Genomic DNA, 21,682 nt, shown 5'->3' on the forward strand with positions numbered 1-21,682 from the left:
GATCCTTCCAACCATAATTGTTCATGAGCTTACAAACGGCTCACCTCTTAAAATTTAAATCATAGCGTATCCCTTCCTGTTTAAAGCCTTATCTATGACTTCATATTAGACTTAGAAGAAAAGACTAAACTTATCATTTGGACCTGATGGTGGGATCCCTGCCAACCTCTGCTGGAACCACTGCCTCATCTCTCACTGGGCCCCAGCTATATTGCTCTTCTCTCTACCCGTGAACAGCCCAAACCTATTCCTGTCCCAGGGCCTTTTGCACATACTTCCCTGTCAGTTGGAACCCTCCACTTCCTAGCTCTGCACGGTCGGCTTCACCTGCTTTAGGGCACCAGCCCAAGGGTCCCCTCCATAAAGCCCTTTCCTGACCACTGTAAGTAAGGTAGCCTGTCTTTCTTATTTTTAAAAACTATTTTCCCACTCTCATACTACTTATTACAACATGCAGTTTTTTGTTTTGTTTTGTTTTGTTTTAGATGGAATTTTGTGCTCTTACTGGAGTGCAGTGGTGCAATCTCAGCTCACCGCAGTCTCTGCCTCCTGGGTTCAAATGATTTTCCTGCCTCAGCCTCCCGAGTAGCTTGGATTACAGGCACCCATCAGCATGCCCGGCTAATTTTGTGTTTTTAATAGAGATGGGGGCTTCATCATGTTGGCCAGGCTGGTCTTGAACTCCTGACCTCAAGTGATCCACCTGCCTCTGCTTCCCAAAGTGCTGGGATTAAAGGCATCAGCCACCCCGACTGGCCACATGCAGTCATTTGATGAATTCCTGGTTACCTTGTTTTCTGCCCACCTTCTGTGCTGGAGTATTACGTTCCATGTAGGCAGCCACTGTGTCTGTCACCACCAAACCCTCCAGCACATAAGCAGTAGACACTCAGTAAATCTTTGCATATCTTTAATCCTGCCAGGCAATACTCCAGGGCTCCTGCTGCCCTGGGGGGCTGATGCAAGAGTTCCCCAAAGGGAAGAAAATGCTCAGGTATTGAGGTCCCAGCAGGTATTGTGATGATACCAGGCTCTCTGCATCCGTGTGTCATTTAATTCTCACTACATCCTTGGAGACAAGGAGGAAACTGAGGCAAAGAATAGTACAGTTGTACCCATGGTCATATAGCAGTAACCAGGAGCCCTGAGCTTGGAGGATGGCGGCCCCGTGCCACCTGCTGGCTATGGAAAACAGGGAAATGATTCAATCTCTCTAGATGGTGTTTTCTATCTGCAAAGTGAGGCTAAGATTTCCTGCCTGATATGCAAGCTGTGTCATGATCAAGCAGGATAATGAACATGGTGTGTTTTGCACAACATCAAGCAGCACACCGCTGCGTTTCTGTTGAAACAGAAACAGAGTCTGGGGCCTGCTTTGCCCATGGGAATCTGTGCCCCATCTCTCCGGGAGGCAGCCTGGGCCTGGAATCCTGCTCCATCCCAGCTCTGAACTGGGCACCCTCAGGCACTGATGCTACTTCACTGCTTTGAACTTCAGTTTTCTCATTTCCAAAATGAGAAGAATCATTCCCTCACCTCAGGGCTACTAGGAGTATTAAGCAAGATCACCCGCCAAAAGAGCTTCATTCTTTACAAAGTGCTCTGCAAATGCTGCTTCCTCTTTTGATGTCTTTTGACATCTAGTTATTATATCAACTTTCCCCAATGAGGGAGAGAGGCCAGCGGAAATGGGCAAAGACCCTCAAGTCTGCCTCCCCCACTCTCTGGCTGGTGACAACAGGCCAGGCACTGTGCCATGCCCTCGCCAAACAGTCTACTTAAGTGCTCAGGAGTTAAGTCATGCATGATCAGCCCCATTTCACAGATTCACAAACTGAGCCCTCAAACAACGTTGCTCAAGATTCCCTGGCCTCAGGAGTTTTCTCTCCGTGGAGGACTTGGCCAAGGCAGCACGCTGGTTTTGCACAGAACAAAGCCCAGGTTGACGTAGGGTGAGGCTCCCTCCTGACATAGCCATGAGTTCTGGGGAGGTGCTTGGCCCTGGGCCCCATCACAGTCCTGTGAGGAGCTGAGGACAGCCACCCACCCTGGGTGTGGCATTTAGGAGTGTGACTGCAGAACAAGCCATGTGCTTGGGAGGACTGGGCCCCCGGAGAGCTATCCTGGTGAGCACCATGGAATCAACAAGTCACACTCACCTCTGCCTCCCTAGGCCTACAGCCACTGGCCTTCCCTGTCCTCTGGTTGCCCCCGGTCCCTAAATGGCCCCTGAGCTTCTGCCCCACACTTACCTCCCTCCCCTCTTGCATGCTCAGTTCAGTGATGGTGCCTGTCTTAACTCCAGGAAGCAATTAGACAAGATTAGTGGGGCAGAGAGAAGGCAGGTGGTGGTGGTGATGGAGGAGTTGGTAGAGGAACCCCTGGGGCAGACAGGGGGAGGGCAGGAGAGACAGAGGCGGGCTAGATAAAAGGGAAAGAATGGCAGAGGGGTTTGCATCCCGAGAAGCTGTTGCAGGAGGGACAGAGGAAGACACGAGGATATACTTTCTTTCCTTGTGGGAGAGAAAGGGATGAATGCAGAGATCCAAGGAAAAGGGAAAAGAGCCCGAGGGAGAAGCTCATTAGGGAAAAACAGACAGACACAGACTCATTTATTTGGCCTAATCCCAGAGAGTGTCTGAGAAATGGTTTCTCTTTTTGCAGGAGGCAAGGGAGACAGCCTGAGCAGACAGAGGACAGACTGGGGAGCCAGGTGGCCTAGAGTCGAAGCCCCAGACCCTTTCCAGTGCATCAAGGTGAAGTGAACAGAAACGCATTTGCATGTCCACCAAAACGTTCAGAGAGATGTACAGTCTGAAAAGTGTAGGGTAAGCAGTCAGGCTGGAAACTCAGGCAGGAGCTGATGCTCTAGGCTTGAGACAGAATTCCTTCTTTTCTGGGAAACCCCCATTTTTGCTCTTCCTGCCTTCCAACCGATTGGATAAGGCCCTCCTACATACCTAAGGTCAACTGACTGTAGATGTTAGCCACATTGACAAAGGACCTCTCTAGCAATACCTAGATGAGGATTTGATTAAATAGCTGGGTACTCTAGGTAGTTAAGTTGACACATAAAATTAAACGATTACACCACCTAAAAGGGTCTCCTTTGGCTGCTGTAATGAATGACCACAAAGTTAGTGGCTAAAAACAACACAAATGTATTATCTTCTTAATTATTCTAGAAGTCCTTTCAAATGGGTCTCACTGTGTCTACAGAGTCACGTTCCTTCTGGAGGCTCCAGGGGAGAACCCTTTTCCTTGCCTTTTCTAGATTCTAGAGGTTGCTGTCTGTCTTCCTTGACTCATGGGTCTTTCCTTCTTCAGAGCCAGCGGCGGCCAGTCCAGTCTTTCGCAGGTGGCGTCACTCCCACACTCCTCTTCTGAAGTCAAACTTCCCTTTGACACTTTTAAGGACCCATGTGATTCGACTGGCTGCACCTTGACATTCCAGGACAACCACCTCACCTCAAAAACATTAACTCAATCACATCTACCAAGTCCCTTTAGCCATGTGATATGCTTTGGCTGTGTCTCCACCCAAATCTCATCTTGAATTGTAGCTCCCATAATTCCCATGTGTCTCGGGAGGGACCCGGTGGGAGATAATTGAACCATGGGGGCGGGTCTTTCCCATGCTGTTCTCATTACGTGGTTAAGTCTCATGAGATCTGATTTATAAAGGAGAGTTCCTTTACACAAGCTCTCTTGCCTGCTGCCATGTAAGACATGCCTTCCTTTCCCTTTGCCTTCTACCATGATTGTGAGGCCTCCCCAGCCATGTGGAACTGTAAGTCAATTAAACCTCTTTCCTCTATAAATTACCCAGTCTCAGGTATGTCTTTATTAGCAGCGTGAGAACAGACTAATACACCATGTAAGAAAATGTGTTTACAAGTTCCAGCGATTAGGACATGGACATCTTTGTAAGGGGTGTGGGGACATTATTCTTGAACCCCACCACCCAAATCTCATCAATATTTGGGTGGATACAAGTATATCTCGGAGATATTCAGGTTCAGTTCTAGCTCATCCCAATAAATCAAACACCACAATAAAGTGAGTCACACAAATTTTGTGGTTTCCCACTGAAAGTAAAAGTTATGAGTATGTGTACACCATACTGTAGTCTATTAAGTGTGCAATAGCATTGTTTAAAAAAAAATGTACATACCTTAACTTAAAAGTACTTCATTGCTAGAAAATGCTAACTGTTATCTGGGCCTTCCGCGAGTAGTAGTCTTTTTGCTGGCGGAGGGTCTTGCCTCCATGTCGATGGCTGCTGACTGATCAGGGTGGTGGTTGCTGAAGGTCATAATGGCTGTGGCAATTTCTGAAAATAAGAGGGTGAAGTTTGCCACACCAATCAGCTCTGGCTTTCACAAAAGATTTCTCAGTAGCACGTCATGCTGTTTGATAGGATTTCACCCACAGTAAAACTCCTTTCAAAATTGGAGTCCATCTGTTCAAACTCTGCCACTGCTTTAGCAACTAAGTTCATGTAATATTCTAAATCCTCTGTTGTTATTTTAACAATGTTTAAAGCAACTTGACCAGGAGTCATTTCCATCTCTTTCCTTATCCATAAGAAGTTACTCCTCATCCACTAAGGCTTTATCATGAGTTTGCAGCAATTCAGCCACAGCTTCGGGCTCCACTTCCAAATCTAGGTCCCTTGCCATTTCTACCACATGTGCAGTTACTTCCTCCACTGAAGTCTTGAACTCCCCAAAGTCACTCATAAGGGTTAGGAGTCAACTTCTTCCCAACTCCTGTTCGTGTTGCTATTTTGACTTCCTCTCATGAATCACGAATGTTTTTAATGGCATCTGGAATGGTGAATCCTTTCCAGTAAGTTTTCAACTTACTTTTCCCAGATCCATCAGAGGAATCACTATCTATGGCTGCTACAGCCTTACAAAATCTATTTCTTAAATAAGAAGACATGAAAGTTTAAATGACTTCTTGATCCACGGGCTGCAGAACAGATGTATCTCAGCAGGCCTGAAAACAGCATGAATCTCCCTGTACATCTCCATCAGAGCTCTTGGATGACCACGTGCACTGTCAATGAGCAGTCATATTTTGAAAAGGAATCTTTTTTTCTGAGCAGTGGGTCTCAATAATGGGCTTAAAATATTCAGTGAATCATGCTGTAAACAGATGTGCTGTCATCCAGGCTTTGTTCTTCCATTTACAGAGCACAGAGTGGATTTAGTGTCATTCCTAAGGGCCTTAGAATTTTCAAAATGGTAAATGATCACTGGCGTCAACTTAATGTTACCAATTGCATTAGCCCCTAACAAGAGAGGCAGACTGTCCTTTGAAGCCTTGAAGCCAGACATTGACTTCTCTCTAGCTATGAAAGTCCTAGATGGTATCTTCTTCCAGTAGAAGGTTGTTTCATATACATTGAAAATCTGTTGTTTTGTGTAGCCACCTTCATCCATGATCTTAGCTAGATCCTCCAGATAACTTGCTGCAGCGTCTCCATCAGCACTTGCTGCCTCACCTTGTGCTTTTATGTTATGGAAACAGCTTCTTTCCTTAAACCTCATGAACTGAACCAAGTTTGGCTAGCTCCCAATTTTCTTCTGCAGCTTCTTCACCTCTCTCAGCCTTCACAGAATTGAAGAGAGTTAGGACCTTGCTTTGGATTAGGCTTTGGCTTAAGAGAATGTTGTGGCTGGTTTAATCTTCTATCCAGACCACTACAACTTTCTCCATATCAGCATGTGTGTGTTCACTGGAGTAGCACTTTTAATTTCCTTCAAGAACTTGGCATTCACAACTTAGCTAACTAGTGCAAGCAGCCTAGCTTTCGGCCTGTCTCAGTTTTCAGCATGCCTTCCTTACTAAGTTTAATCATTTCTAGCTTTTGATTTAAAATGAGAGATGTGCAACTCCTCCTTTCACTTGAGCACTTAGAGGCCCTTGTAGGGTTACTCATTGGCCTCATTTCAATATTGTTGTGTATTTGGAAATAGGAAGGCCCAAGGAGAGGGAGAGAGACAGGGGAATGGCCGGTGGGTGGAGCAGTCAGAACACATACAGCATTTATTAATTAAATCCACCCTCATATAAGGGTGCAGCCTGTGATGCCCCCAAACAATTACAACAGTAACATCAAAGATCGGTGATCACAGATCACAACAACAGACATATTGGTAATGAAAAGTTTGAACATTACCAAAATGCAACACAGAGATAGGAAGTGAGCACATGCTGTTGGGAAAATGGTGCTGATAGATTTGCTCTATGTGCAGTTGCCCCAAAGCTTCCATTTGCAAAAATAAATAAAAACAAAACAAAACAAAAACACAATAAACAGAAGTGCAATAAAACCAGGTATGCCTGTAACATTTTGTTACCACTGCCCACCCCCGCCACCCCCCAACAGTAAAATACAACGTGTTTGTGAGACCAGACAAGTTGGGGAGGGGCTTGATCCAAGCTGGGTTGCAGATCGCTTTCTCAGCAAAATCAGGCCTGGTCCAGTAATGCCTCACCCAAGCCTTCCTCCTCCCCTGGGAGCAGTCCAAACCCCCAGGAAAGGCACGAAAAGGACTTTCAGGAAATATGAAGAAGATCTCAGCTTGAAATTCCAAAGAACTATGACATTAGGAGATCTAAGCCTGTCTGAGAAGGGACTTACCAACTCCAGCCCATACATGGATATGCTTTGCCTCTGCAGGTTCATGTCCTAACCTTTCTGTGATTCTCATCTGCGTGAATTGTCCAGTGACTGACCCAGGACGGTGTACTGAACACTTGCGTATGCCGGGCTGGGGGCTGCCCATACTGCAGCAGCACTGTCAGGGACCCTCCCCGCGGCCCCCTCTTCTGTGTGTTTCTTCCTTAGAGGCCTGCCTAAGCCACTCTCATTGGAGGATGACCTTTGAGCTACCGGAGTCCCCTGCTCCCATGTGCAGGCAGCCAGAGGTGCCTGGAAGATTCTATCCCTCCCTCACCCTCAGGGTGGCCCTTAGCCAATGTCTGAGGGTGTGGAGGATGAAAGCTCAGTTCTCTCAAGTTAACAGGAACTTACAGGTTTCCCTGTGGGACCAGCAAAAGCAGCCCCCTGCAGGGCCTAATCTCACCCCCTCTCTTGGCTTCCTCCCCTTCCCTGTCCTGTTCCCCCAACACCTTTAGCGGCTTCTTCTGGGAAATAATCCTTAATATATCTTCTGTCCACAAATGCTTGCCTTGGGGTCTACTTGTAGGGCATCTGAGGACCATGCAAATATTATCCCATTTAACAACAACGCTTTGAGGTGAGTGTTGTGATTACTCTCATTTTTCAGATGAAGACATCGAGGTCAGAGAAGTTTAGCAACATGCCTGGGTTACAGCTGAGCAGGATCTGAACCCACATCGGCCTGGTGCTGAGCCTGCCTGCCTAACCCCTCTCTCTATGACTTCCCCAACTCCCTAGAGAAGCGAGAAAATGAAAGAAGGGGTGCTGGGGAAATGCATTTAGCAAAGGACAATGGTGAAAACTCCTTGTGAGGCCTTGGGTTTCATCAAAGTGGAAAAAAAATAGATTCATCATTTGCCAACTTCGCAACCCAGGCACACACAGTGCACTCTGAAACCCAACCAGTCAGTCCTCTCCCTGGGGCCGTTTTTTCCTCCCCAGAAAGAACCCATGTGGCTCTCTCCTTTTGGAGCCAACAAAAAACCCCAGCTTAGGCAGGGATTTGTTTTCTAAGCAGAGGCGAGAGGCTCCAGGGGCCGAAAGGAACTGCCAGGTCTTTTTGCCAGAGGTGCCCAAGGTGCAGGCTGGAAAGAAGCTAGTAATTCACTGTTCTGTGTCCCAAGCCCCCCACCTCGCCTGCATCTCCCTGAGGGTCCATTTGAAAGGAAGAAAAAAGAATCCTAAAAAGCCCCCTCTTTGCTCCTGGCCTCAGCAATCTCATGGTTCCTGCCTGGGTTTAAGCCTTGGGAACAAAAGCTGATCGCTGGGACTGCCTGTAGCTGGGCAGAGTGGGCAGCAGTAATTAATTATCTAGGAAGCCGCCATTATAAATTCCTTTTCAAAGGGAAGCCACACCCAAGTGTTATTTACCTGCCCAGCAGGCTCTCTTTGGGCAGGCAGGTTATGGACAAAGCAAATTCCTCTACTGGGTGGGGGTGAGCATCTAATTGCAAGTGATTAGATGGGGAGGGTGTCTTTATCCCCAGCAAGTCCCAGATCCCAGAGACCCACCAGGTGACTTTTAAGAAAGAAGAATCAAGGCCCAGGTGGGGTGTCTATCAGACCTGGTGTCTACATTACAGGCTGCAGTTGCCAGCATCTTCTCTGCTCAGTGGGGTGACCTGCCTGCTCCTGGGTCCCTCTCCCCTGCCCAGCCATCATTCTGGGTTTACAGTGATCCATAGTGACATTTAGCCACCACAGATGGACTCTTTGAGATAAAATTATGTCATTCATGCTTATAAGCCTTTTCTAGCATAGAAGATAAAAATCATTCAAATAACTATTCTAAGGGGTGAAAAGTGCTTATTAATTAGGTCATTTGGTGATAACAGGAAGGAGGAATTAAGCCTGGAAATTCAGGAGGGCTTCCCAGAGGAGGTGGAAGGTAAAGCTCTTGCAAACAAGGCAACTAGAGTCAAATGAGAAATAATTACCTAAGAGTCACCATTTGCTGCACCATTTGCTCAGAGATAGGGGCTTTGTCTCTGATCATTAAACCAACCCAAGAAGGTAATTTTATTATTCCTCTTTACAGATGAAGGAATGGGGCTCAGAGAGGTTCAGCTACTTGCCCAAGGTTACTAAGCCAACAGGAAGGAAAGCTGTCACTTGAACCCAGGTTCTTGTGTCTGTCCAGGATCCTGCCCTGTCCCTTGTGTCCAGGACAGCCAGGCACCGAGATAAATGATAAGGGGCAGACCACAGGCTTTGGAGCCCAGAGTGAGGAGATAGTGTTTCTACTGGAGCAGTGAAGGGAGGACTCCTGGAGGAGGTGTCTTCAAACACGGAAGCTTCAGGCAGGCAGAGAAGGGAAGAACGGTATTCCCGGGAGAGGAGAGCGTGTGGGCAAAGGCACAGAGAAGGAGTGTAGCCTTATTTGATAGACCTCCAGGGAGCATCATTGGAAAGTAAAGTCCCAAAGATATCCTAGATATTCAGACCACGCCACTCGAGAAGGAGACCAGCAGTGGAAAGCCACCGAGGTTTCCCTGGAAAAGTGAACGTCTGTGAAGTCAGTGGGTGGTGAGGCTGTTGCCTGAACAAGGAGAAGGCTGCAGGCTCTGGCAAAGCCAGGCAGGAGCAGGTGCAGCAGAGATCGAAGAAGGAGGAACAAGGAAGAAAGTCAGCTTCGGAAGCCCGACAACGACAGCTCTTCCCCAGGGCCCCCGGGACAATGAGGGTGCTGCAGAGAAACATGTCCCTCTGGGGCAGTGGCAGTTTGGGAGGAATATGATTGGCTTGTTCCGGGCTTCTGTTCCAGCTGTCAGCGTGGGAAGAAGCAGCCCAGAGCTGGAAAGGCTCTTTGGGAGCTGAGGATGGTGGAATTTGGGGGTCTAGGGTAGAGAATTGGAAACAGAAGCTGGGCTGGGGAGGGATGAGAGAAGCAGAGGAGAATGAACGGAAAAGGAAGAGGAGGCGTTGAGGATGAAAACGAGGTTTACCCTCCATCAAGTGGAGCACGAACAAGCATCATTTATTCATTAATAGCATGGACTGTGCTAGGCATGGAGCTGGATACCACATACATAGGCCTTGGTAAGATGCAGAATGCATACCGATGGAAAGGAGGCGGCTGGGAGGCGGGCTGCCTGGCTTCACATCCCACACACTGCCCACCTAGCACGGGCAGCCACCGGCATCAAGCGATGTTGCCTCCTCTGATGAAGTGAGGGTAATGACGCCTGCATCATAGGTAGGGAACTGAAGGTCACTATGACATGAGTCAAGTGCTTGGACAGGTGGACGCCATCTTAAAGTTAGGGAAGTGATGGTCTCCTTCACTGTCCTCCCCTCTCACCCTCTTTGATCAGTGACCTTTTTACTGTTCCTTGAACTCGGAGCTGTTGCATGTCAGGGGCCATGGTGCTGGCTCTCCCTCTGCTTAGAACCTCTTATCCTGGATCTCAGCTCAGCTCCCTCCATTTCATTCAGGTCTCTGCTCAAATATCCCCTCCTCCAAGAAGGCTTCCTAGACCAGCTGTCCCAGACAGCTCCCCACCCCACCGGCCACACCCTGTCATCTCGGCCTAACCACTGCATGACATCATGTTATGCATTCATCTCTTAACTCGTTACTCCCACTAGAAGCCAAGCTCCATGAAGGCAGAGACCTTGTTTCCTGTTTCCTCAGCATGTAGAATGCCAGTGCATACTGGACACTCAACCTATGTTTGTGAATAAATGAATGAATGAGTGAGCGAGTAAATGAATGATCCAAATGTTCTGATAACTCAGGCATCTCCAGCAGGACCTAGGAGTGGTCAAGGGGCCATGTAAACAAGCACAGTGATGCCCAGGTTTGTATCCTTGGACATGCTTTTTCCAAAGCCAAGTTCTAGGTTCCCCTGGGGCTTGTGAGGGCCTGGGTGAGAGACCTCGAAAGCCAGGGATACAGAAATGTAATCACACTTGTCAGCTCTAGTGCATGGCAACATCCTGACATCTTTTTCGGGGCCACATCTTTTGTCTGAGTCTGTAGCTCTGAGCATACATAACCTCTTCATCGGTTCCTGAGGTACGAGGCAGCCTTTCAAAAGGTCTGAAAAGGTGGAACAGATGGGGGTCCTCAGAGGACCTCTCCTGCTTTTCTGCTCCCTGGACCCTAAACCAGAGTTTAAGAAAGTGGATCACACCTCCATTGGCCTAACACAGCATTGGCATAGTGGCATTTTGTTTGTTTGTTTTGTTGTTGTTGTTTTTGAGACAGAGTCTTGCTGTGTTGCCCAGGCTGGAATGAGTGGTGTGAACTCAGCTCACTGCAACTTCCACCTCCCAGGTTCAAGCAATTCTCCTGCCGCAGCCTCCCAAGTAGCTGGGAGTACAGGCACCTGCCATTGCGCCCAGCCGGCACAGTGGCATTTTTTTAAAAGTGTGAATTAGCTTGGTAATTTTCAACAATTGGAAAACATCTCTTTAGAAAGCTGAGTTTCCAACTTCTTTTTTAAAATATTAGAAGATCTGAAAATACTGGAGCTAGCTGGAAAGTAAGTCTCTGTTTAGATGTGGTGTGTGATGAAGTTTACTGCAGTCCCTGCCACTCTCTGGTATCTTCCAGACCCTAAAGCCATAGTTTAAATGCCCGAGCCTGAGCTGCCGATTTGCTTGTTTGTTTTTCACTGAATTTGCTTACTTGTTTGCGTTAGGTGCCTGGCTCTGTGGGAATTTGATCCCTGCCTAAGCCCCCTTTGCTTCACTTTCCTCACCTGTAAAGTACAGATGACCTTCCCTCATAGGATCAAAGAAAATAACAAACACGAATGTGGCCAGACGTGGCTGGTGCCTAACCAATGCTCAATAAATATTTCCCCTTCCCTTTCCTACCCAACTGAACTGGCCCAGCCATTCATTCTCCAGTCAGCAAATAAATATCAAGTCATACCTTTATGCCAAGTACCATGCAAGACACTGGGATGTGATGGTGAGCAAACTGGCATGGCTTCTCCCTGCTATGGCACTTGCAAACTATAGTCCAGCAAATACATCTGCAAGCCCCGTTTGAAATATGTGCCATGAAGGCAATAGATAGAGTGGGATGAGAGAGAAGAGGAAGGTTTCTCCAAGGAGGTATATCTGCATTGAACACTGAAGAGTAAGAGGGGCCAGCCAGGTGGAGAGGGCTGGACAAGAGCTCCAGGCAGAGGGAACGCCCTCTTTGTGCCCCTGAGTCAAGAAAGAGATCACATGGTTCTAGGAACTGAAATGAGTCCTGTGTGGATGATGTGGAGTAGGCTAGGGGAAGGGAGTGATGTGACCTCATGAGGAAGGCAGGGGTGGATCATGCAGGCCCTTCAGACCACAGAAGGAGTCGGAATTTTATTCTCAGTGCAGTGGGAACCACAGAAATGCTGGGAGAGACACAGTTGGTTCATAGTGCATGTTTCAAAATGTCTGGGCTACGAAATAATCTTTTTTCATATAATAAGACACCACTATATACCTATTAAAATCACTGAAATCCAAAATCCTGAGAAGACCAAATGCTGGCACGGATGTGACCCTTATTCATTGCTGGTGGGAGTGCAAAATGGTGCAGCCATTTTGGAAGAGAGTTTAGCGGTTTCTTACAAAACTAAACATAATCTTATTGTATAATCCAAAAATTGTACTCCTTAGTATTTAACTAAATGAGGTGAAAATCTGTATCCACACCAAAAACTGCACACTAATGTTTACAGCAGTTTTTTTCATGATTGCCAAAATATGGAAGCAACCAAGATGTCCTTCAACAGGTAAATGGGTAAACAAATTGCATTTGTCCAATAGAATATTATTCAGGGATAAAAAGAAATGAGCTATCATACACAAAAAGACATGAGGGAACCTTAAATGCATATTGCTTAGTGAAAAAAGCCTGTCTAAAAAGGCTACATGCTGTCAAATTCCATTTATATGACATTCTGGAAAGGCAAAACTATGATGAGAGTAAAAAGACCAGTGGTTGTGGGAGGTTCAGGAGAAGGAAGGGAGAGAAGATTAGATGGAGGACAGAGGATTTGGGGGGTAGTGAAACTATTCTGTATGACACAGTACTGGTAGACACATGTCATCATACATGTATCAAAACCTATAGAATGTACAATGCAAAGAGGGAACCCTAATGGAAACTATGAATTTTAGTTAATAGCAATGTATCAATATTGATTCAACTGTAACAAATGTATCACAATCATATTAGATGTAAATATCAGGGAAACTGTGTGTGTGCCTGGGTAAGGGGAGTCTCTTTAGAACTCTGTACTTTTCAACTTTTTTGTAAACCTAAAATTTTTCTAAAAATTAAGTCAATAAATTAAAAAATAAACATGCATTTTAAAAACTGGGTTATAGTAGGGAGACAGGATTAATGAGAGGGGCAAGAGTAGAGGTGGGGAGACCAGTTGCCCAGGCAGGAGATAGTGGTGGCTTCCACAAGGGTCATGATGGAGAGAAGAGGGTAGATTCAAGAGCTATTTAGGAGGTAGAATGGAAAGGCCCTGGGGATGGGCTGGATATTGAGGGGGCTGGAGTGAAGCACGGGGAGAGTCAGAGAGGATTCCCTGGTAGTGGCCTCAGGCCATGGGTAGACTGAGGCTCCCCGTTCACTGCAGCTGGGCTGCAGAAGGGGGAAGGGAATGAAGGTCAGGGAAGCTGCTAAGTCAGTAAAGGACCTATGGGACATCCAGACACCAGGGGTCTGGAGTGTAGGAAAGAGGTCTAGCTAGGAATTCAGAAGCCTCCATCATACAAAGGCAGTTGAAGCCACACGAGTGGGCTCGCCGTCATGCATTCAGCTCAGACGACCTTTCCAGGGCCCCTGCCTCAGTGCTTATGGCCCTGTGGACTTGTCTGTGGCAATACCAGCCTTGCAAAGGCCTTGAGCACCCCTTCATCCTCCTATAGGTAAGGAAACCATTCCAGACAAATCAGAATTGCCAAGATCCTCCAGCCAGCTAATGGACAATCGAGGCTCCCAACTCTTTGCCATCTTTTTTTGTTTGTTTGTTTAATTAAACAAACCATTTTAAATACAGCAATCAGTCAATAAGAGAACCGAGCCAGATTTGGGATCGGAATGATGTAGTCCAAAGCCAGATTTTTCTGGCTTTGAAAAGAAAGACCTCCAGCCTTTCACATAGGTAAAGACCATACCTCAAGCATCTCCAAACCCTCATTCCCCCAGCCTCTACCTCGTGGCACTTTGCATAGCCACCTGTGCAAGACACCCAATGCTTACACAGAGAAGACCTTTAACATCATAAAAATGATAACAATAAGGTCCAAAGTCCATGAACTCCCAGGAAGAAAGAAGTCGTCCCTGTGGGGAAACATGAGTAAGGTTGAAGCCAAGGCTCAAACCAAACACCCAGGTGGGAGTCTGCAGCCTGCTTTCCTAACTCCTGTGCCTTGGACTCTCCCAGGAGGCCTGTCCTGGCCAGCAGAGGATGAACGCAGCCAAGTTCTCCTGCTTCAGGGCCCAGTCATCCCTGCTTCCCATGTCCCTCTCCTCTCTCTGCCAACTTCTCTTGCACAATTCCACAGCTTCCTTTCCTCACGCACCTGTCTCCAAACCCCTCAGCATCCATTCTCGCAAACGCACACTGAGCTTCCCACGTGAAAAGATATCTTGTGTAGTGGGAACAGGTCTCTTGAGAGGTATTCGAAATCACAAGCAGTTTGGGTTTCCATGTTTTAAAAGGGGGATAATTTTAACCTGAGTTCAGGCTAAGGCTTTATTCCAGCCAAGTCCGTGATGACCCCAGGGTGGGACACGTCCCCCTTCAGCATATGGAAATCACCCACCTGGAGATACCCCCATCCCCCCTACCCCCGGCAAGGCTGCCTCCCAGATTCCAGGCACTTCCCAGTCTGCTTGCAGAATCACCTACCCTCCTCCAGGGCCTGGGCTTGGGCAGGGCACACCTGTCTGCACAGACATTCAGGGTTCAAGACTCAGCAGGGGCCGAGGGAGAAAGGGAAGCTATGGCTCAAGGTACCTGAGGCTTGCCGGTCTTGTTCTGTCCGCTGGCTTCCCATGCTGGGATCCCTGTTGTGTGGTGGGTAAGTAACATCGGGGACCTGGAAAAGCAACCCCGGGGCCTAGAGCCCCTGGGACAGGCTCAGAGGATAGATTATAGCAACCAGCCGGAAAACAATCAGGCCCCCTGGAAGGGTCATGTGGAAGCAGTGACCTTGGAGGCAGGAAGGAGTGCAGTGGCAGAGTTGGCAGGGTCCACCCAAGACTCCAGCCCAGCCCAGAGAGGCCAGACATCCAGGCAGGGCCCTCGTGAGCTAAAAGGCTCTTGGTTTGGCCACAACAGGAAGCACCCAAGAATCCAAATGCCTTCACACGTAGAAGAGAGAGTCCCTCCTGCCCGCAATCACATAAGACTCTGGTAAGCTGGGCACAGGCGCCAACAGGGCAGGGAGGGCAAAAGCGTATAAAGGAGAAATGACATTATACAGAAAGAGAGTAAAATCCTGCCCCTACCCCAGGCTCCCCAAGTCACTCCCCATACTACCGCTGACTCAGGCTCTGTGCAGAATCCAGACCCCTGTGTTTGTCTGTCCACAAGGCCACACAAACATCCAGAGGCAAGACCTGAAGCGTAAAGAGCTTTGGCTTTAGAGTTTGACATTTCTGGTTTCAAATCCTGGCTCTACCACCTATTAGCTGTGTGACTTTGGGCAAGTTACTTAAACATGCTATGCATCAGTTTCTTTATCTCTAAACCAGGTGAGACAAGATGAGCCAGGTAAAACCCTGAGAGCAGTGTCTGGCACATAGCAAGTTTAGGTGCTAATATGAGTGGTACTTGTCAGCAATAGATACATAGACGATGATCCAAAAGCGTCCACCTTCATGCATTGGTGAATGCAAACTTTTTCTTTTTCTTTTTTGAGACAGTTTCACTCTTGTCACCCAGGCTGGGGTGCAGTGGCGCAATCTTGGCTCACTGCAACCTCCGCCTCCTGGGTTCAAGTGATTCTCCTGCCTCAGCCTCCCAAGTAGCTGGGATTATAGGCATGCACCACCATGCCTGGCCTAATTTGTGTATTTTTAGTAGAGACAGGGTTTCTCCATGTTGATCAGGCTGGTCTTGAACTCCTGATCTCAGGTGATCTGCCCGCCTCGGCCTCCCAAAGTGCTGGGATTACAGGCATGAGCCACCATGCCCGGCCCTTCTTTTAGCCTTGGCTATTCCAGGAAAGCCTTCCTTTCTGTGATGGCCCCCTCACTTTGTGTGCGGTGTAAGAGTGTGGACCCTGTCTCTCACCATCGTTCCTCCAGCCTTGTAAGGCAGATCTTATCCTTGTTTCATTGTAATGATGGGAAATGCAGGCTGAGAGAGAAGAAGCTCCCGGCCCGAGGCCCACAGTCAGTAAGAGGACAGAGTGGGGACCCAAACCCTGGTTTTCGGGGCTGCCTTGCCTTGCATATGCTACAAGGCCTGTAGACAGTAGACAAAGCAAGCATCCATCCCTAAACACACTCATGGAGAAATAAGCCCACCAGGGTCTCTGTTGGGAACTGGGGAAGTCTGAGAATCCATGAAATGGCCTTGTCTGAGAACACAGGCCCTGGGCGTATAAAACCCAGCCAACCCCCACTTAAACATTTCTATCAGGTGCAAATGCTAAGACAGCAACATCCCCGAAACCTGTAAGGAGACAGCTGCATGGCCCCTGACTCCTGTTTCCAGCTCGAGTCTGTCAGGAGGCTTCACACAGGAGGGGTCCCACTGGGATGCATCAAGTCAGGCAAGACCAGCCTTGTTCTAGGAGAAGTTCAGACTCTGCTGGTGCCTGAGAGCCCAACAGTGGATGGGGGCGCACACTACAGAAGGTGGCAGGACCCAGGGAGAAGCTCGAGAGCACTGGAGTCAGACTGACCTGGGCTCCCACCCAGGCTGCCCATTTCCTAATAATGTGAACTGAGCCATTGACTCAACCTGGTGGGGCCTCAGTCTTCCCATTTGTGAAGTGGGAAACAAGTCAGCCCTCCCTCACTGGCTGTGCTGAGGTGATCTGCAAAAGCTCTCACACAGTTTCTGGCACATGGAAGGTGCTGGATAAACATCAGGCTCTACCATGTTGCCTTCTAAGTGTCCTTCAGTTTGGAGTCAAGAGAAGAGATCAAAAGGGAGCTCTGCCCGCCTTTGATATTCAGGAGTCAGCAGGCGCACTCAGGTCAGAACTCCTCCCCCCAGTTCAGGGGCTCTGACCCAGAACCTGATCAAAGGAAGGTAAAGTGCCAGCGTTGGCACAGCTTCACGTCCCTATTATTGTCTGACCACACTGAACTGGGAGGATGGGTTTAGTGTCTGTCTCTAGGACCAGAGAAGGGTGTAGGGAGGATGAGGATGAGCTGATGTTGATTTTTACATTCTCAGCACCAAGCAAAGCCTTTGGCTGGTGCCAATCAACATCTGTAGCATGAGTGAATGAATGAATGAGAGCAGTATCCCCGCAGAAGCATCGGACACACAGTCTTTCCTTTCTCCAGCTTCTCCTGAAATGGAACAATTATCTCAACAGTAACAGCCACAATTAAAACCCGAACTGGCCCTGTGAACCAGGAAGCCCAGCGTGTTTACTCTGAAGGCCTCCTCCGCTGGGATGTGAGGAGTCGGCCTCTGGAATCCCAGGCACAGGCCTGGGGGCCTCTGGCTTTATCTCCCTGCTTTCTCCTTCCTCCCATTGTCCTATCTGGCTTCCCACAGTCCTAGGAAAGGCCCCCAGCTTTGTTTGGAGGTCACAGGGTGGCCCTGACTGCCCCAGAGGTATTCGGTTAGGGCAGAATGGCCAATGCCCCTCCCAGGGAAGCATTCCTTTCTGAACTTTCCCAGTGACCCCCCCCACACACACACAGCTTGGTTCCCTCAAAGACATCAAGGCCATCACAACCCCTATCCCTGCCCCCAGCCCCAGTGGGGGGTGGGTGATCAGAGGCCCCCAAAAGAGGCCAACTGATTAGCTAAGGTAGAGGGCAGGCAAATAATTAACAAGGCAAATGAATAGCCAGGACCAATAAATTAAAATACTACATAGTGACAGCTAGGAGGGGTGTGGGGTGAGGGCAGGGTGCCAATCTATCCTTCCCTAGCAGAGGGGAAATTCAAAAGCACCAGAGGTTTCTGAGGACTCAGCTCAAGAAACAAATGATCCATCAAAGGCCTGAACTCCAAACCCTCAACGATGGTAGTGAGGCAGGCTTTATGTTGAGGGAACACCCTGACAGCAGGAGGTGGAGCTAGGGGCGGTCATGACCAAGCCTTGTTTTTTAACTGATTCCCAGCGACTGGCTACAGCGCAGGACTCTAGTGCCTCTTTTCAGAGACAGACAAGAAATAAGCCCCATAAATCCTGGTTTTCCGCTATGAGTGGTGCCCAGCTCCAAGAGGGGACCTCTTTCTTATCCTCTTCCCCCCCTCCTCCAGCTACTTGACTCAAATGAGCTTCTCTGATTGTCTCAGAAGGTGATGGAAAATGCTGATGACAAAAACATGACAATATCAGTTGTATTCATTTTGCCTTAAACCTAAGCCAGGACCTTTACTTTTGATAGCAGGAGACAAATAGGGGTGGGTCCCCAGTGAAACCCCACCTCCGTCTGAAGACAGTTTAAAGCCTGAAAGCCAAGCTACGAGTCAAATCCATGGACCAGACTGAGAAACTGTCTTCCAGTCTGGCATGCTTTCCTCTGATTGATCCCCACCCTTTACCTATTCTACACTTACCTACCCTTTCCTAATTGGTTTTCTACACTGCTGTGGCCACCTTTGAGTGGTGTCTTCACTTTCACCTTTTTTGCATACTCATAAATCAATTGGCACGCACTCCCCATCCTGAGTCCATAAAAAGCCCTGGACCCAGCCACACTAGGAGATAAACTACCTGACTTTGGGGGAGGGGAACCCCCCCACTGCATTGTCTCTCCAATAGAGCTGTTCCATTGCTCAATAAAATTCTTCTCCACCCATCCTCACCCTTTCAATTGTCAGCATATCCTCATTCTTCTTGGACGCAGGACAAGAGTTCCAGAACCACCGAATGTGGGTACAAGCTATAATGCAATCAGCCTGAGTGGGCAGAGTGCCTCCAGTGGCAGGCCTGGGGCCAAGCAAGGCCTGGGCAGTGAGGGGGCATTGCCGGTCATGGAGGTCCCTGATTGGCAAAGTGGTTGAGAAAAATTCTGCGTCACTTTCCGATGTTGTAATGAATGAAGTGATGACCTGGATAGTAACAGCAGCAACTCACATTCACTGGGGGCTGACTATAGGCCAGAAGTGTCTTGCTGATCCTCATTGCAAGTCAGGGAGAATTTATACAAAGACTCAGAAAGTCTAAGAAACCTGCCCAATGTACACAGCTGGTGGGAGAATGAACTCAGCTCCACCTACGTGTGAGACCCTCAGTCCCTTTAATTCACTTAACTTGGTTCAGCAGGACTTACATTACACAATTGGAGAAACTGAAGCCCAGGTCAATGATTTATCTCATTTGTCCTCAGAAGCAGGGTCCTGGTCTTCGCTGGGGGTCTGACATTTTCCCAGAGTTAGCCTGTGTCTCCTCAGCCTTTGGGGAAGGACAGCTGAAGGCAGCTGTAATTCCAGAAGGGTGGCTGTCCCCCAAACACTGGGATGCTCCTTCTAGGGCTATGGCTGGGAAGGGCTAGCCAGCCAGGAACTACATTTTCCAGCCTCCTTTGCACCTGTGTGGTCATGTGACTCATTCTCACCAATGATAGTGGAAGTGACTTGAGCGTCACTTCCACTATCATTGGTGAGAACGAGATGAGAAAATAAGTGAGCCCTTTTTACTCCTTCCTCCTTCCATGGTGAGCTTGGAAGCCACACATTGAAAATGGAAGAAACCTGGGACCCAAAATACTGTGTGGATAGCCACCCACCACTTTCACTGAATTGTTGCTGAGTGAGAAATTAATGTGTATTGTATTAAGCCACTGAGATTGTGGGTTTACCTCTTGCAGCACCAGGCACTGCCTGAACCCATTACTAGTAGTTTCGGTTCTCAATTATTACCAATCATCTTACCCACAACCATTCTTGAAAGTGTTGAGAAAGACCCCCAGATCAAAGTTCATTTAAATTGGGAAATATTTACTGAATATCTGAAATATTTGAATATATTTGAAATATTTACTGAATATCCCTGGCCCTGTCTCATCGACACATAGAAGTTCTCTGGTGTCCCTATCCCTGTACCCCCACCCCACCTTTCCTGCCTGTCACAGCCAGGCCTCTCAAAGGAATTGGCTACATCTCCTGTTGCCATTTCTCTGTCTTCTACTCATATCTCAACCCCTCCAGTCTGGTCTCCACCCCCAGCCATCCTCAGAAGCAGACCCAGCCAAGGTCACCCTTCCTCCAAGACAGTCGAGATTGCAGTATCTTGATATTCTGGAACCTCAGCTCTTGCACAAATGGCCCTACCTTTCAGGAGCACAGCCAAGCTGACCACACAACCTGTCCACAGACCTGATTCCTTGTGAGTCTTTCTACTTCCTCGAGGGATCATTTAGTTTCTGTAAATTTATGCAGAAACCCATTGTGTGCCAGACAGTGTTCTAGTCAGGGAAATAGAAGAGGAAGAGGAGGTGAAGAAGAAACCATCCCTGACCTTGAATGGCTTTCAGTCCAAGTAGGGTCAAGTATATCTCCCCATTCTTCAGATGAGAAAACTCAGGCTCAGAGAAGCTAAGTGTCTAACATAGCTGATGAGTGTCATCTCACCCACCGACCCCAGAGAGAAATTATCTGAGAAAAATAATGAAGATGATGCACTTCAAGAGAGGCCAGAACCTTAATATGCACTTAACTAATCATCCCAATATGGGGACAAAGGAAAGAAACGGAACAATCACAGGCTCATCTTTTCTTCTTCCTGATTTTATTATTTGTAATGTTCTAATTAAAAGTCAACCACTCTCAATAATCCCCAGTGAGACCCAAGGAAATGTCTTGGTCCTAATTTTAGCCCCATGATAAACAGTCCAGTATCATATTAGATAAAATTATTTGACCTTAAAAAAAGGCTACATCCCTCTCTGTGCTTCAGTTTCCCCATGTGTACAGTGAGGAGTGTAGAGAGCTAAACCTGATGATCTCTCGGGCTTATGGCAATGTTCGATGTCTGTGATCTTAGCATGTTCCACTTGTTTATCAGACATTGGCAGCTGCCTCATCTATCTTTCTGCAACCTAAAAGTTAACATTTTATTGAGTGCCTCTCTGGTGTATCAAAAGCACCAACTCATTGTATTAGTCCATATGTGTTGCCCTAGAGGAATACCTGAGACTGGGTAATTGATTTAAAAAAAGAGGTTTACTTGGTTCATTGTTCTACAGGCTGTACAAGCATGGCACAGCATCTGCCTGGCTTCTGGTGAACCCCCAGGAAGCTTTTACTCATGGAAGAAAGTGAAGGGGGAGCAGGCATGTCACATGGCAAGAGAGGGAGCAAGAGAGAAGCTATGCTCCTTTAAACACCTGCTCTTGCATGAACCCAATAGAGCAATAACTTACTCATTAATGCAGGGAGAGCACCAAACCATTCATGACATAAAGGATCCACCCCCATGAGCCAAACACCTTCCACTCAACCCCACCTCCAACACTGGGGGTCAAATTCAACATGAGATTGGGGAGGGGGGACAAATATTCAAACCATATCACTCATGTATCTTTCATGACAACCTAGGAAAGTATCATTTTATAGATGAGGATCCCAATGCTTAGAAAGTTTAAGGAACTTGCACAAAAATGCACAGCAAGTGGCCACAAGCAGTCTAGCTCTCAAGTGCCATGTGGCACCTCCCACAGTCTCATCTATTGCAAAAGGCTCGGTCCATAGCTTCTGAGAAGTGGACAGTGCACCATATGACCCTGTCCACTTGCCACAGATGACTGGACCAGGGAGGATGCCTGTGCCCAGAGCAGTCCACCCCTTGACCATTAGCCGCAGAAGGCATGGATGGAAGGCC

The 21,682-nt window shown here is 47.9% G+C and overlaps 1 protein-coding gene across 4 annotated transcripts in view; it reads right to left on the reverse strand.

Moving 5' to 3' along the window:
* TSPAN18 (tetraspanin 18) overlaps nt 1-21,682 on the reverse strand; it is a 203,133-nt gene that overhangs the window by 88,649 nt on the left and 92,802 nt on the right. Inside the window, exon 1 of one of the 4 annotated variants that reach the window (XM_050757640.1) lies at nt 4,175-8,769. The exons of the other annotated variants lie outside the window; for them this stretch is intronic. The gene's annotated coding sequence lies outside the window, so the exon portion shown is untranslated. Of the gene's footprint in view, nt 1-4,174; nt 8,770-21,682 lie in introns of those variants that run through there. 4 annotated transcript variants of the gene reach the window in all.

The sequence above is a fragment of the Macaca thibetana genome, chromosome 14, assembly GCF_024542745.1.
Source record: "Macaca thibetana thibetana isolate TM-01 chromosome 14, ASM2454274v1, whole genome shotgun sequence".
In the NCBI taxonomy this organism is placed as follows: Eukaryota; Metazoa; Chordata; class Mammalia; order Primates; family Cercopithecidae; genus Macaca; species Macaca thibetana.